The following is a 13,270-nucleotide window of genomic DNA, read 5'->3' as shown; positions in this document are numbered from 1 at the left end:
TGGTTTAGTGGAGGACAAAGCCAAGATAATGTCGTTGACATGGAAGGGCTCTGGGAACACATAAGATAACCATACATAATCCAAATTTGAGGTTAGGGGTGCAAATCAGGAAAGGCTGTCTAGAGGAAGTGGTGCCTAAGGTGAGACCCAAAGGTGAACAGGGAACAGCAGATGTGAGGGCCCCAAGGTAGAAGGAACACGAGGAGTGGGGGAATGGTTGAGGCCAAGGAGCGGATGAGAAGACCTGGGAGTCTAAAGCAGTTTTATTTGGCTGGAGCTAGAATCAGAGTGGGCAGGGGTGAGAGAGAAACCAGGAGAGGTAAATAGTACCTGCCATTGTGAGGTTAAAAGCCATATTTATAAATTCAGAAATTATACTGAAAGTTAATGGAATCCATTGAAAAACTTTAGTTGAAGTAATAAGACCCATTTTGCATTTTAGAAAGATTATATTTCAGTGGATAATGGATGAGAGGAAGGCAAGCCTGGAAGCTTTGTAGTGTTCCAAGGGAAGACGTTGGTGGCCTGAATGACAGCTGAATGGAGGTGAGACAGGTGGATAAATTCAGGAGGTATTTAGGAGACAGAGTGGACAGGATGTTGTGAGAGGGAGGAGGGTAGATGATAACCAGGTTTCTGGCTTAGGCAGTTGAGGGACTTGTGGACGCATTTACTGTAGTTGAGAATGGAGTTGGCCTTAGTGGGGAAATGACAGGTTGAGTTTTGGATGTGTTGAGTATATAGGGCTTGTAGGACATGCAGGTTCTTCCTGAGAAAATTTGCAAAGAATCATTTTTTTATCCTGCAAATACCTGCTTTGCTATGTGAATGACTGGGTTGCTATACATAAATCCAGCATTAAAAGTAATGGTTTAGTGTGATAAATTTTTCTTGGAATATAATTACGCATGTATAAATTGTTTAAGATTGGGGAATATCTGTCTAGCTTAGATTGGACTATTGATGTGTTTCATACAGAGTTATTCAAAACTGTATGACCCTGACTTTGGGTAAAGTGTATTTGCCCTTTGGACTAGATTCTGACTCTGAGTAGGTGGTGGTCCTACAGTCAGTCATGGTATTGTCAGTACTACTATCTAGTTGGAATGATTTCCATTGATGTTTCCAAACTGGTCCTTTCTACACAGAGGTGGGCCAGGACCTACGCAGAGTGGTGCCCTGGGTCTACATCCATCTGCAAGTGCCACCTGGCCATTAGAAGTTGTCCTAGTCCATTTGGGCTCCTATAACAAAATACCATAGACAGGGGTGGCAATAAACATTTATTTCTTACAGTTCTAGATGCTAAAAGATCCAAGATTAAGGTGCCAGTAGATTCACTGTCTGATGAGGTCCTGCTTCCTGGTGCATAGATTCCTGCTTCTTGCTCTGTTCTCAGGTGACAGAGGGGAGAGGGAGTTCCCTGGGGTTTCTTTTATAAGGACACTAATCCTATTGTGAGGGCTCCACTTTCATGACCTAATCATCTCCTAAAGGTCCCACCTCCTAACACCATCACACTGGGCTTTAGGTTTCAATATCTGAATTTTGAAGGGACACTGTCTATAGCAGAAGTAGCAGAAGTCTAAATAGAGGCTGGAAAATCATTCAGTGTCCTCACACAGCTGGCATGGAAGCCAAGGATGGACGAGGATGTGTAGAGCAGAGTGAGGAGAAGCTAGAGCAGAGCTGGGGGCTGGTCCACCAAGGACGAGGGAGGGGGGATTGCCTGCAAAAGACTTCATTAGTGAGAAGGCAAGTGTTTGGTCAAAAGAAAACACATTTGAAATGGCATAAGAGAAGGGGGATTTCTGAGGAGGCGACTTTGTCATCCAAGGTGGTTTCTTGTCTGAGGCCCATGAGTATCTGAAAAACTGGACAGGAGTTAGTGCAGCTGCTCCCTCTACCTTGGTCTCTCCTGAGTCACTGTCCCTGCCAGGTCACTTTATAGACCCAGACTTTCCACTTCCTAGTTCTAAACTTGCAGAGAAGAGACTCTAATTGGTTTAGCACAGCTGGTTGTGTCATTGTGGAGCCTATAGGAGCAGACTCACCTACTGGTGCTCAGGGTACAGATGAGGGTGCCCGGGAGGGGTGGCCTCCTGGCAGCTGAAGCGGTTCTGAGGACTGCCAGGGGCAGCAGCTTTAAATGGTTCAGAGATATGAGAAAGGGATAAGGAGTAAGCTGGCAAATCGAAGTCATTTAGCCTAGGTTTAAAGAATTACCATGGCTAATTCAAATTGGAAGACTTGAAAGATGGAAGACTAACCAGTGGCTATGGCAATACTCAAATGTGCAGAAATTGGAAGAAGAGAGATTTTATTTAACTTTGTATTAGAATAATTCAAAGCTTTAGTTTTAAAAAGCAGTAATTTGTATTGCTTTCTAACACTAAAGTAGTTGTACGCCTTTATTCTAACTCTAGAATATGCACTGCTCTTGTGTCACCTGATATATTATAAGAAATTCAGTAAAGCTATTCTAGAGCTCATTTATTTTTCATATGCTGCAAGTTCATAAAATAATCATAGCTTTATTTCCACATCTTATTTTGCAGTACCTTCTATAATTTTGTGACAGATCTTATGAGGAAGCCCTTGGTATGGTCAGAGCAAATTTCTGTTCCAAAGATTATGAATTCTGCCTCTTAGGTAAAACAATTCATAAAAATAACCTGAACCCCTTTTCTTCAGAGTAACTTCCATTATGTTCCTCAGGCCTTCAAAATTATTTTTAGATGTGCATTTCAAACACATGTGTAGGATTAATAAGTTTGATAGGATTTAAAAATATTTTAGGGATTCAAAGTACTTGACTTTGGCCAGCAAATGTAAGTCAGATTTTCATTTAACCAATATTCAGTAACATTACTGGATGTCTATATTCTGATAGTACTAGGACCTTGTGATAAGCCCCCAGACTCACAATTAGGATCAGGGAACCTGCAAAAAGCAGGTTGTACAAATCTTCATGGTGCTTAGCAACTAGTTAGAGGTAGTGATACACTGTGAAATTCGTTTCAAGTTCTAATGCCTTAGTGTAAAGATCCATGAAGTGGATCTGAGCAAGTGTTTGAGTGCCCTCTGGAGGCATTGTGAACAGTTAAAACAGACCCCTACAAAATATTTTTTTTAAACAGGTGAAGTAGAGAACCAGTGAACTAGACAGTTGAACTGGTAGGGATGTAAATAAGGAGCAGAGGAGAGCCAAGAGGGCACCCACAGGAATGCTAGTATTTAGGGAGGAGCAGGAGCCTCCCAGCAGACTGAGAATTTATGTAGTGAAAGTAGAGCATGGAAGCCTCGGAGTCACAGAAGGGAGTGTCCTACAAGATAGTGAGCAATGTTCTTGGGTTCAGTGCTGGGTAGAGGAGTGAATGGGAAATGAAGCGATAGAAATTGGGAAGTATCTTTAAGAAGCCTGGGTGGAGAAATGGAGGGAGGGAACATATGGCAGCTAGGGAAGGTGTGAGCTCAAATACTCGTTCTCCTTAAGATAGAAGAAGTTTTGCATTGATTTAAATGCTGAGAGGAGAAAATAAGCAGAGATCAGCTGAAGATAGGTAGAGTGGGGATGGGGAGAGAGTTGACTTTAAAGTTCCTGGCCTGGGAGAGTTGTTGAGGGAAGATGCTGCCTTTTATAGGGACTTGGAATATGGCGCAGTAGTGATTTTCAGTTCATTGTGGGAGGATAGGGAAATACTCCTGTTATGAGAGAATGTGGACCTGTCATCCTGAAATGGTTCTCATTTAAGCCAAGCAGGTTGTTGAGTTCAAACAAACAAACAAACAAAACAAAAAAGGAATCAGAATATAACCTTTAGCGGATGCTTGTGTTTAGGAAGAAGGAATAAAAGAAATGATCATCATGGCTCAGTGGTTAGCGAACCTGACTAGCATTCATGAGGACATAGGTTCGACCCCTGGCCTCACTCAGTGGGTTAAGGATCTGGTGCTGCCGTGAGCTGTGGTGTAAGTTGCAGACGTGACTGAGATCCTGCCTTGCTGTGGCTGTGGTGTAGGCCAGCAGCTATAGCTCCTATTGGACCCCTAGCCTGGGAACCTCCATCTGCTGTGTGCATGGTCCTAAAAAGAACCTTAAAAAAAAAAAAAAAGAGGCAAAAAAAAAAAAAGATCAATGCCTTCAGCAAGGCCTGAAGAGGGGTGAGAAAGTGCAGGGAACCCCCCACCCCCACCAGGGAGACCTGTGTGAAGCAGAGTCCAAGAGTGTAACATGAGCGACGCCTTGAGATCTGACGAGGAGGTGATCACGGCTTGGAGAGCAGTCTTTGCAGAAGTGCACTTTTGCAGAAGTGGGCAGTGAGTGTCGAGGGGGAGTGGGTGTTTCAGAGGAAGGAGGAGGTAGAGGTTTGCCGGGAGCCTAGCAGTGAAGGTGGGGAGAAGGCATTGGGCGTAGCTGCAGCAGATGGGGAGTTTGAGAGCCCTAGTCAACAGTGGCTACAGAAAGGGAATTATACTTGCCTTTTTGCTTTGACAGGTACAAGATTTGTTTTGTATAACTTCTCTGCTAACTCCTATTTTTCACATATTGAGAATCTGGCCAAATGAAAGAGAATGTTTGGGTCTATTCATGACATTTTGACGGGTCTCTTGCAAAAGGAAAGAGTACATGTGACCAGTTTTTATTGATTATTCTGACATGTGCAGGACCATTTGCAATCGTGAGTAACATTTTTTTTCCTTCTTTTTGGTGAAATTAACAGGATGGCTAGTAGTTTTTTGGCTTTGTTTTTGTAAAATATTTCATTTCAAAGGATAATAGACTCCTAGTTCAGGAGTGCTAAAATAATAGTATGCTTAAATTTCAGTGGTGAAGGTTGATTTCTAACTTCAGATTATTCAATTTCGAGTGCTATGACATAAAATTTAAAGTGTAAAATTCTATAAGAGTGGGCGGGCTCCAGCTTATGCCCAAACATGTCAGCTTCCGCAGAATTGGTTTGAAGACCTTAGGCCTCAGCACTCTTATCTCTGGCAACCTTTACCACAGAACATATCAAACATCTTTTAAAAGTACCCATGTCCCACACAAAATTAGCTTATACGGAACTGTTAGTTAAGCCTCATTTGGACCAGTAGTAAACATTAAATATTTATTAACTTTGATTTTATGATTTTCTTTTCATATTTTACATCCCGTAATTTTTTTTTTTTTTTTTTTTTTTTTTTTTTTGTCTTTTTGCCTTTTCTAGGGCCGAACCCGTGGCATATGGAGGTTCCCAGGCTAGGGGTTGAATCGGAGCTGTAGCCACCGGCCTACACCACAGCCACAGCAACTCAGGATCCGAGCCGCGTCTGCAACCTACACCACAGCTCATGGCAATGCTGGACCCTTAACCCACTGAGCAAGGCCAGGGATCAAACCCGCAACCTCATGGTTCCTAGTTGGGTTCAGTAACCACTGCGCCATGACAGGAACTCCATTACATCCAGTAAAATTTTCTTTTCAGGTCTCAGACATTTTTAAAGGCCCTTGAGATGCTCATAACTCCTAGGGCCTAGGGGATGAGACCCCCCCCCCCCATTCTGCTGAGATACCTGGGCATGTCTGACTGAGTTGAACTTGCCAGGAATCTGTTTGTTGGAGGCACAGACTGCCTCCTGGAAAAACTCCACCCTCCAGGGAGCTGGAGTAACTGTTTTAATTAGCTCTTTTTTTGTTGCAGGGAGCAGAGGTCCATTCCATTTTGGAAAATGGGATGTGGTGTAAGGATGTGCCTGGACCAGAAAACTGTTGTTAACTAAAGCAGCTTGGGGACAAGCAGTCTTTCTATCAATAGTGGGGTCGTAAAGCAGCTATTTTTTATGTCTTTTTCCTCTTGCTGCTCTCTAGCTTATTCTTTTTCCCTATCCTGTCTGTTTTCTCTACCTTACTTAGAGAGTCTGTTTCCTCATGGCTTTGGTTTGCTGTGATTGCTTATGACCTCTCCAGTGTTTTTGTACATCGTAAACTTTCAGCTTCATCTCTCATGGCCATTCACCTCATTTCTCTGTATTGGTTAGGTTCCTGAGAGAGACTGGGAATGTGGCTTTGATGCATCTTTTATTATTTTCCAGGCCACAGCAGAGGTCACTGTTAAGCTCTTGAGTCAGAACTCTGCACTTGGTCTAAGAAGCTGTGGTGAGGTGAGATAGAGCAGTCATGTGGTCTGTGGCAGCTGGGCCTCCCCTTAAAGCTGTGGCGGTTCCCATTAGTAGGATTTGCAGACTCACAGGCATCATGACTGGCATGTGTAGTTCAGTAAGGAAGAAGGAACCTGGCCCTCTATCAAAACCATTTGAAATTTTCTGCCCTTTAAAGTATATCCTCCTAACAACCTTCATTCTGAGTCAAGCTTTTGTTCCCATAGAGAAACCAAAACCCCTAAATATACTTGATATACTTGAAAGCATTTTCACTTTTCTTTTTTCTCCCCATTTTATTTAGTCTCAGATGTTGCAGGGTCACTCAAGGCAATCTGTAGGATTCTATTTCTAATGTTAGTGATTTTTGCTGAAATGGTAGAGCTGCTTCAGATAGCTGTTAGCCAAGTTGGATAACTCTGTCCTCATGTCGCTCACATGTTTCCCTCCTCCAGAATCCTGGGGAAGTATATAGACATAAGATAATTTACCACAGTCCCCAGGTTCTCCAAGTTTAGAACAACTCAGTGTCCCATCCGAATATCAACCTTGTAGCAGTTTGATACTTAACTCCTTTAATATGTTGACAGACTTCCCAAGGAAAAGTGATGTTCCCCAAACTTAAAAATCAATCCTGAAATCTATACCCAGGGCTACTCCTAGCAGTTTTAGAATATAGCAGAGGTGGGAAGAAGTAAATGGGAGAAAATAAAATATGGTAATGATAGCTAATCTTTGTTGAGCCCTTAACATTTTCTAGGCCCTGTTTTAAATACTTGTCATGCACTAATGTATTTATTCCTTAAACAACCTTATAATGCTACCTTACAAGGTCAGGTGCCTTTTATTTTCTCCATTAACCCCATTCTTAACCTCTTAGGTGAAGGTTGCACAGCTAGTATGTGGTAAGACTAGGATATAAACCTGTTCAACCTGACTCCAGTCTTTGCTCCTTCAGTGTTCTCTCATTTGGAAAATAAATCACAAAAACAGTATGAATTTTAGACTCTCTAGGACTCCAGCCAATCCAAATCAGTTGCTCAGTATCCAGTATGAACCTAAAACTCAATTTGGATAAAGTTCCTCTCGAGAGGCTGTTTCTGATACTAGGATTTCTATATCTTGGAGTGAAGTTGTGCAGTCTTGCCTGGATTTTCCTTTCTAGAATTTCTCAGGTTTTCTCAAACTCATCCTCTATTTGGCCCTACATACTTTGAATTCCATATTTTTATGAAAATCCTAAATATAAATGGGTCTACCTGTCTTATGAGCTGGTATCTCACATTTATAATAGCCAGTTCTTTGAAAAACTTTGTGATCCTAAATTCTCCATAATACAAACCTTCTACTTTTCTCTCTGCGTGTTTCTAATCCAGCAGGATCCCAAGGCTTTTGTTGCCCTTCAGCCACTGTGGGCCCCGCCTCTGCCTCTTCTTCTGGAATGTCTTGGGGGTTTTGACTTCTGTCACTGTGGTAAGTGTTCCCCTTGTTTCACCAATTTTTCTAAATGGAGAACCCCCTCAACTATTTCTCAACCAAAACTGTCCCTGGAGTTTTTCTAAGCATGTTCCCTTTGGGACTCAGTGAGGAAGAGTCTCCCCTACCTCATGATTTTTCTTAAACACTTGCCTCTGTCTGGCTTTGAGTTCTTTAGATCTTAGACAGCTTTCCTTAACTCTGAAGATAGCAGAAATGTCTTTGTCTCATCTGGAGTTCCTCTTTGTTCGTCTGGAGTTTGATTTTCTTAATTTCTTGTAAGCCATTGGTTATTAAAGCTTCACTCTATCTGTCCCATTTTCCTCTGTCATCTTGACCAGAAACCTGGTTTTTGGACTGATGCCCTCCTGGTTTCTTTTCCCATTGTTCCTATCTCCATTGAGATATCAAAAGTTGTTTTTAAGCTAAGTTCGTTATTCCACAAGTTTCTGGTATTTTCCCTCAAAACCTGAACAACAGCTTTCTCCTTAAATGTGAATTCCTGAAAGTCTTCTTAGCTGGGGACTGTTACATCAGTCTCCATGCAAACTTGATTTTGAGAGCCATTGTTTTTTTGCCCTTTGTTTTCTTTTTTGAGCCTTAGGATTTGTCATCATTTTTTAGTAATTTTTTTCCTTCTTCAGGTCAACTCAAGAAGGCAACATATATCTTCCATAGGGCAAGTATTTGTTCCTCTTTCTTTGGTCATTGCTTAAATCCAGAATACTCCAGTTGAACACGCTGTCTGGGTTGCTGTGATTCACATTCATGATAAAACTTTGCATTCTTGCTGTGCATAGCTGGGAAGCAAGAGAGAGGAGCACCCAGTCCCACTTCTTGTCTTTTTCCCTCACTATCAGCAGTTGAGATCTCAGCTCTAGGCCACTCCCTGCCTGGTTCCACTTTCCCGCCACACACAGAACACTGACTCGATGAGGTAAGGGATGTTTCCGTGGCCCCTGTAGTTACTGTGCACAGTTAGAAGATATGGTGTTCTTTCTCCAGGGTGGTAAGGCTAGGGCTGCTCCTGACCAGCTCTCTCTTCTCTCTTTCCCCATGTGCTGGGTTGGTTTCCAGGCGACTGCCCTGTTGGGAAGCTGGAGCAAGCACCCCTTGGCACAGCAGCAGATGATCTCTTCCCTGTCTCTTTTGGACTGCATTCTCTCTGTGCTGACTTGGCTCCCCTCAGCCAGCCTTCTTCATTATGCATGGAGAGACCTCAGATACAGGCTAGTATTTTATGACTTCCTGTTCTGCCCAGACTTTTCTTTGGTCTCAAGCTCAAGGTTACCCCTAACAGGGGAAAAAGGAGTTCTCTGTGTGATCCAGCCGAGCTGTGGAAGGCTGTGTCAGGCGTGGGCTTCATGGACCTAGCTAATGATGAAGTGTTCACGCGTTTTGTATTTCCAGTTCAGTTTTGTGCACATTTCTACCTAGAGTTCTGGGAAATGAGTATTTGCTGAGACCACTGGCCAAATTTGATAGCAGTCTTTAGAAGCATACGTGTCCCAAAATGATACCAATCCCAGTCCCCTGACAGTCCTACCAAGTCAGAAGCCTCAGTGCTGAAGTTCTGCACTGTTTGTTGAGAGTGGGGTGGTGATGCGTTTCTTTCCGTGCTAACCCTGAATTCTGATCGCCAGAGCTTATCCTATTTTAGGATTATGGTTATCGCTGTATGATTCTTTGGCCATGAGAAGTTAGCTGCTCTGGCATTTTGTGCTTCCTGAGTGAGCCTGCTCTGCAAATCTGTCTCCCCCATACATAGTTATTGCCTTGGTTTGCCAAACAAAAGAAGTTGCAAGTTGTGACCCAGGTATAAAAATAGCAGAGTCTGAGGTATTCAAAGTATTCAAATCTGTAGAAATAGAAAGTAGAATGGAAGGGGGAGTTATTTAGAGTTTCAGTTTTGCAAGATAAAAAAGTTCTGGAGATATTTCACAATAATGTGCACATATTTAACACTGCTGAACTGTACACTGAAAAATGGCTAAGATGGTACATTTTACTTTATTTTTGTCCTTTTAGAGCCGCAGTGCAGCATATGGAAGTTCTCAGGCTAGGGGTCAAATGAGCGCTGTAGCTGCCGGCCTATGCCACAGTCACAACAATGCCAGATCCAAGCCACATCTGCGACCTACACCACAGCTTACGGCAATGTCGGATCTTTAACCCACTGAGTGAGGCCAGGGATCAAATCTGCATCCTCATGGATATTGGTTGGGTTTGTTACCGCTGAGCCACAACAGGAACTCTGGTAAAATTTTTTTTTTTTTTTTTTTTTTTGTCTTTTTGCCTTTTCTAGGGCAGCTCCAGTGGCATATGGAGGTTCCCAGGCTAGAGGTCCAATGGGAGCTGTAGCCGCCGGCCTACACCACAGCCACAGCAACTCGGGATCCGAGCCGCGTCTGCGACCTACACCACAGCTCGCGGCAATGCCGGATCCTTAACCCACTGAGTGAGGCCAGGGATCGAACCTGCAACCTCATGGTTTCTAGTCAGATTTGTTAACCACTGCGCCACGGCGGGAACTCCTCTGGTAAATTTTTTTATATATATATGTATTTTTTTACCACAATAAAAAAATGCATTAAAGAAACAGAATCACACATCTCTTAACTTTTTGACCTGCCCACTATTGTGCTCCTCTCAGTCCTCAGGGCCGTCCTATTAAAAACCCACTTTTCGAAAAAATGTAATTGTAATGTATACATGTAAGGATAACCTAACCCCCTTGCTGTACAGTGGGAAAATAAAAAAAAAAATTATAAAACAAAACAAAACAAAACAAAAAACCCACTTTTCATATCTGACAAGGTCTCCTGGGCCCAGTCTGTCCCCTTTCTTTACTTAGTCAAGCCAGGCCCTGTATACCCTTTGAGGTATTTCTTTTACTTCTCCCTGAGGGTAGCTTGGGATCTCCAGTCCCTGGGCCTTTTTCTCCCAGGCATGAATGTAGATTTTGTCCCGTTGGGTCTCACTGCTCCAACAGTATGAAGAAGAATCAAGTTTGATAGAGAGTCATTCTCATTGTGCACTAGGGCGTGCTGCACTTCCTCTCCCATCCTACCCTACCCAGCTCCTGTGGGTCCAGAGTGGGAAGAATCCCCTGGCCCAACTGTGAAAGGCTGGTCCCTTGAGGAAGACAGAACCAGGTGAATCAGCCAGAGCAGAGGGACAGGAAAAGGCCAGTTATGCAGGCAAGAGTACATCATCTTACATTCTGTTGTAATTGAAGTACATTGACTCTCTAGGAGTCCTTATTGTGTCCTGAAAAGATTGTTCTCAGTGACCTCTCAGTGCTGCTCCTTCCTAGGCGCATAATGAGACTGAGGCCTGTAAGCCCCGTGATGTGAGTGAGAGTGAGCAGCTGCATGACTGACAGTAGGCCTTCTGTCCATTTCATGGATGCGTGACCTGAGGCTGAGAATGAGGGACATGCAGTCACATAGCTGTTGGGTCAGATCAAGGATTTGTACTTAGGACTTCTTACTGCAAGCCCAGTGTTCCACCCACCTGGTTATTATGATTCTTAGTGTATATAGATGTTACACATTTACTAGATAGATAAGATAAACTTGAGCTTGTTTGTAGTACTCACGTAGGGGCCATCACAGAAGCAAACACATTCTACCCCGTTCCTCGGGTGTTTCTGTGTACAGTGCTGGAGAGCAGGAAGAAGGTCCTGGTGGAGTCCAGAGTGTGAGGAAGTGTCACCGTAGTCAGATGTGTTTTAAAACAATTCGATGAATAGACGGTCAAGAGGGAAACACTGCTGGGTAGAGACAGAGAGGCGCAGAAGACAGATGTGAAGGTGTGAAAGCAGCGTTTGACTCTGAGCAGAGGAGGAACCCTAATTACAGGGAGATACATCATCGGATCTCAGGAAGCCTCTGCCTGTGAAATGACACTCTTGGCAAATGCATGAATGTGTCATGCACTAATTAAAATAAGGGAAATAAGGAAACTCATGTTTATTTGGCTTCAGCTATGCTGTGGACACTCTGATAAGTACTTTCACACTTATTATCTTCTTTAATTATCACAGCAAAGTGTTGTAGACATTATTATCCATGTTTTTACAGATCAGTCTGAGAGCAGCCGGGGTCACATAGCAAGTGGCAGAGCTGAAGCCCACATCCTGCTACAGTATTCCATAGGTCACTTTTATGGGAGGACCTGGCTGGAGGAAAGCTGGGGAATGGGTACCTATGTCATTCTTTATCACTTTAATCACACATGAGGTTGTCCTTCTCAGACTCAGAAGAAAACTTGACATCACTCCTTCCATCCCTTTTGTTGCCCTTTTCCAGATCTAATTCTTTGAGGTAATTTCTAGTTAAAGAAAAGTCAGGTGTGGTTTCTTGTATCTTTCATCTTTTTTCCATTAGGAGTCAATGAGGAAGAGCAGTTGTCCTGAAGACAGAATGAAAGCAGCTCATTAAACCCAGAGTCCATGTCATTAACCATTGAACTTTGTTAGGGTGGAGGCCAGGGCACCTAGGCCTTGTAGTGTATAGGGCTAATGGAAGTGTGGGCAGGAACAGGGGGCAGGGGAAGAGGAATCCACACACCTGGGGCCCAAGCTGGAAACATGGTCAAGGGCAGGGACAAGATGGGAGATGCTGGATGTGTGCCTGAAGGATCCAGTGTCAGGGGTTCCCTTTTAGTGCTCAGGAGTCCTCCTGGATCGTAGTCTTTTCTCTTCAACTGGTGGCAGAGGATCAGAGAGGAAGGCATCAGAAAGGACCTAAAACCTACTGTTGTCATTAAAGTTTAGCTGGAGACTCCTGCTCAGAGTCAGAACCTACTTTGACCAATTTAAAAAGTTGACCTCAGTACTCTCAAGTATTGTCCCTATAAACTGTCACTATAAATTACTGAGGCAGGTGGTTATCAGTATATTAGGAAATATTCAGGAAATGCTGCTTGATCAGGTAGGGGGCACTGGAATGGGGGTTAAGGCATGTTACTGAGTAGTTGCTACATGAATGACAGCCAGTGGCCCATGATGGTGGACTGTTTCAGCAGCCCTGCTTTGAGGTCACTTTGGTTTTCAGAAGTGCATGCTTCTCCAGTGACTAGGTGCAGTGCATAAGCACCTGAATGGACCCTTGTGTCAGTAGAAACCTGGACCTTGCTGAGGCTGGGCATTCTGGCATAGAGGGATTTGGCTGCAAGAGATTTAGGCCCAGGAGAAAGATGCATGCTTGAGCCACTGTCAGTGGAACTCCCCGCTCAGCTTTGACCCCTCTCTAACTTCTTGCTACTGAAGTGAGCCCAGAAAGATAAGGAAGCCTGTGTTCACCTTTGTGAGGGAGAGGCAGGCCTCAGAAAGTGGCCTGGCGCTTGGGCCTTGTGGAGGGTTGACAGCGAGGGCAGATGAAGAAGTGTTGGTGGGGGGGTAGATTAGCTGGAGGCCTGAGAGTGCTGTGGTATGTGGGGGGAGCCAGGTGGATCCTTCAGAGGCTCCTGCCAGCCAGCCACCAAGGTGAGAGGTCTAGGACCTGTCACCATTGAGGTGGCCCAGGACACGTCCAGAGGGACTGTAATGAGGAATAGCAGCCCTGGCGTCTTGAGGAGTGAGCTAGGAGAAAAATTGTGGGAAGTAGGAAGGGCCTATTGGAGACAATCCTGTCCTGGGCAGCCA

At 43.9% G+C, this 13,270-nt stretch overlaps 1 protein-coding gene across 15 annotated transcripts in view; it reads left to right on the top strand.

Moving 5' to 3' along the window:
• ZNF664 (zinc finger protein 664) overlaps positions 1-13,270 on the top strand; it is a 37,320-nt gene that overhangs the window by 9,396 nt on the left and 14,654 nt on the right. For 3 of the 15 annotated variants that reach the window (XM_021072242.1, XM_021072237.1, XM_021072244.1), the window contains exon 3: positions 7,521-7,617. The exons of 4 other annotated variants lie outside the window; for them this stretch is intronic. The gene's annotated coding sequence lies outside the window, so the exon portion shown is untranslated. Of the gene's footprint in view, positions 1-4,498; positions 4,683-6,078; positions 6,148-7,520; positions 7,618-8,692; positions 8,850-13,270 lie in introns of those variants that run through there. 8 more of the 15 variants (XM_021072240.1, XM_021072247.1, XM_021072243.1 and 5 more) reach the window with 5 other exon arrangements.

The sequence above is a fragment of the Sus scrofa genome, chromosome 14 (genome assembly GCF_000003025.6).
Source record: "Sus scrofa isolate TJ Tabasco breed Duroc chromosome 14, Sscrofa11.1, whole genome shotgun sequence".
In the NCBI taxonomy this organism is placed as follows: domain Eukaryota; kingdom Metazoa; phylum Chordata; class Mammalia; order Artiodactyla; family Suidae; genus Sus; species Sus scrofa.
This window is presented reverse-complemented; position numbering and strand designations above follow the sequence as displayed.